This window comes from Theropithecus gelada, chromosome X, assembly GCF_003255815.1.
Source record: "Theropithecus gelada isolate Dixy chromosome X, Tgel_1.0, whole genome shotgun sequence".
NCBI lineage: Eukaryota > Metazoa > Chordata > Mammalia > Primates > Cercopithecidae > Theropithecus > Theropithecus gelada.
The window spans coordinates 15,243,690-15,247,433 of NC_037689.1; the positions used below are offsets into that span (position 1 = coordinate 15,243,690).

Here is a 3,744-nt window from a genome sequence, read left to right on the forward strand (position 1 = left end):
TAAGAGAAAGAGAAAAATAGATTTGGAAGTTATTGCAACCATTTGAGATCTCCACATCCTGGTCAATTTCCATTCTCCTCAACCAGCAGGAGGCCCGCCAGGCCCAGCAGCTGAGCCTTCATTCCTCTGTCAGGACAATGGGCATCAGTTTGACCTCTTGGAATCACTAAAAACAAACACTGAGTTGTGGTTCATCTCCCTGAATTCATTGGGGAGATGCTTCCATGAAACAGTGAAAGAGTTCAAGAACAGAATACTCAGAAAGAACGACAATTCTTTCTTTGGAGTGTAATTAAGAACACTGAGGCATCTAACAAACAACCATTTTCTTGTGCAGTATTCTCACACTTAAGCATGCACCAGAATCCCCTGGAGGGCTTATTAAAACAGGGACGGCTGAGCCCCACGACCAGAGTATTTGAGTCCATAGGTCTGAGCTGCGGCCTGAGAATTGGCATTTCTAACAAGCTCCCGGTTGATGCAGATGCTGCTGGTCTGAGGACCACACTGAGAACCACCATTTTGGTGGACAGACACACAATTATAGGCCTTCTTCAAGAGGAGTAGGAAAGCTGCATGTTTTGTATTCATTTATTCACTGACTGATTCAACAGACTGGGCACACAGCCACTCCATACCCACATAATGGGTTGGATATGATTGGTTTACAATGAATGTGCCAAGGTTTCTTAAAACAATTATTTTGGCTTACTCAAGATGACATACCTTCACCCATTCTTGTTTACGCTATAGTAATTTTCTTTTTTCTTTTTTTTTTTTTTTTTTTTTTTGCCTTTTTAAGAGACTTTTATTTGAGTGGCTCTTACAAAGATTGTTGCAATATGAAAGTCATTTGTTTGATAGAAATATCAAGTTGTCTTGTCAAACACACTGAAGTAACCCGAAAATATATTTCAGAGCTTACAGAGCTTAAAAAGAGCAAAGATTATATGCAACCAGACAAAACCTATTTCTGCATTTCCTATTTCTTTCTCAGACTGCTTTGCTTACCAGACTCTCACTAAACATCTTCAGGAAATGCAGGGATCATTTTGTTTGGAATTTTAAGACACATCAGAACACATAGTATTTACGAAGAAACTTTTACAGATAAATTAATTGAAAAGATACTACCAAGAAATATTATAATTTTGAAATCCCCCTTTCTTGCCAATTGATCAGAATGCAAGATGAGATGCTAACCAAACAGCCCTTTAGCTGTCTTGTATTCCCATACAGTAAATCTGTATTTCAGAAACCTGCTCAACCATTAGCCAAGTATCAACATTAGTGAAATGTGAAATGTAACTGCTGTGTAAAAAGTTAGGCTTCTGAAACATTAAAAACATTACATCCTTGGTCTGCCTTTTTACAGAAAGCACATTTGTTCTCCTAGAGCTATTCCTATAGTTCATTAATTTTCTACACGAACATTTTAAAAGGCAGAACAAGAGAACAGTTTTTTATACAGTGAGATTTGCTCTTTAGGGAGAATGAGCACGCTGCATTCCAGTTAACATTGTTATTTTTTCAAGGTAACAGGAATTGTATACAAATGACAATAGATTCTTGCCTCTTTATTTTTATCTAAATAAAAGATAAGATGAATTCTCAAGAAAGAAGAAAAGCTATATACATAAGGGACTATATCTTCCTTCATCGTCTACTTGGAACCAGTAGTTGTGTTGCTGTCATAGAATCAGGAAACAGGTCGTAGTAAGTTGGAAGAGGTACATATGCTGCTGTTATCATTTTACCAGCAAACCACCTACCATGCAATGCATTGACAGCAATGTTGTAGCAATTGATGGGCACTTCACACACACATTGCCCTGAGCTGAATTTTTGTCCACATAAATATGAATAACTCCTCCATGTTTATTACATTCTTCAATCACATCGTCTTTAATCTCTGTATCCCATACAACTTCTTCTGTTTGAGGGTTAAACATGTTAGAGAGTTGGAAACACTGTGTTGCAAGTGGCTGAACAGAGGCAGCTGCAGCTAAAGCTGAAGCTTCAGTCTGCTGGGAAAGTCTTGTTTGCAAATCTATAACAAAAGAGAATTCTGCCACAGCACCAAATGCCAAAGAGCCACTCATTTGTAGAGCTTGCTGTGCAGCTGGTGGAATCTGCAAACCTGTATCCTCTGCAAGTCTTGCCATTAACTGAAGACGACCAGTTGTTCCCAAATCAATTCTAGTCCTTTCCAGTTCGTCACTGTCCAAAAATGAACTAGTACTCGAAGCATCAGCACGTTCAGTAACGTGACCAACTTTCATTGGCCTTCCTGCTAGTTCGAATCCATTAAATTGTTACAAAGCCTTTTTGGCACATTCTGAATCAGAAAATGTAATAAATCCATATCCCTTGGATCGACCAGTTTCACTGTCTATCATCAGCTGGATACTTTCAATCCTTCCGAAAGGCTCAGATTCCACGAAGCGTATCTTCAGTTATGTTAAAGTGTAATGAGTCCACATAAAGCCTCTTAGGCCCAGTACATTGTTTGCCATGGCTGCAGCTCTGTTTTTTTCTGCCTGTGATGCCTGTACTATTGACTGACACTCCTAAAACTCGTTGGCCAGTTAATCCTATTGCTAGAGGCACTGAGCTAACATCGACGAACTCCATGTAAGCAATTCCTTTGGAACGTCTTGAATTTCTATCAGAAATCATCCTCACGTCTCCAGCCTTTCCTACTGTAGAGAAAAACTCTTCCAAATCCTTTGGTCAAATTCCTGCCGCAAGCTGCATACAGAAGACTATCCTCGCATCTCTTTCCTCAGGAGTTAGATTATCAATAGGTTCCCTCACAGGGCTCTTGTCTTTTCTGAATGGACTTTTGCTTCGGAAACGTCGTCTGCTTAATTTCATACTATGAGGCAACCCAATCTTTCCTCAGATGGCACTGTTAAACTTTGGTCTGGAATAAGGACTTCTGTAGCGGCCTCTAAATCTTCGATCTCGACTTCCGGAACGGCTCCCTCTCCTCTCTGCTTCGATTTCGCTTCCTTTCATGGCTTTTGCCCTTTTTCCTTTCTCTATCTCTACTTCACTTCCGTTCTTTACTTTTGCTTCTCTTTCGTTCACAACTACGACTTCTGCTCTTGCTTTTTTTTCCTCTTTTTGCTACGTTCTTCATGGTCGTTGGCCCTGCTCAACTGGTTCTCAGCCTTCTTGTAAGGAACCTCAAGCATTGCTTCAACATCAGTATCGTCTGCCATTTTCTCTAAACGCCTGTGCTGGCTTTCGGGCGCCTGTGGTGCTCGTGTTTGGGAAGAGACTGCGGCTGCTGCCACCGCCCCCGTCGCCGCAGCTGTTGTTACTGTTAAGTCCCTACGCCCAGGCCGCGGGACTGCCCAACCCGAATATCGGGCTGCGAGAATGGCCAGGCCCGAGCGAATCTCAAAAAAACAATGGAATTAGAGAAGCCCACGCGGGACCAGGCGCGGTGGCTGGTGGCTCACGCCTGTAATCCCAGCACTTTGAGAGGCCGAGGCGGGCGGATCACGAGGTCAGGAGTTCGAGACCAGCCTAGCCAATATGATGAAACCCCGTCTCTACCAAAAAATGAAAAAATTAGCCGGGCGTGATGGCACATGCCTGTAGTCCCAGCTACTCGGGAGGTTGAGGCAGGAGAATTGCTGGAATCCGGGAGGCGGAGCTTGCAGGGAGCCGAGATTGTACCACTGCACTCCAGCCTGGGCGACAGAGTGCGACTCTGTCTCAAAAAAAAAAAAA

The 3,744-nt window shown here is 42.4% G+C and overlaps 1 pseudogene; it reads right to left on the reverse strand.

Moving 5' to 3' along the window:
- Window positions 1-1,629: 1,629 nt before the first annotated feature.
- LOC112615615 lies at window positions 1,630-3,439 on the reverse strand (annotated as a pseudogene).
- Between the last annotated feature and the right edge of the window lie 305 nt (window positions 3,440-3,744).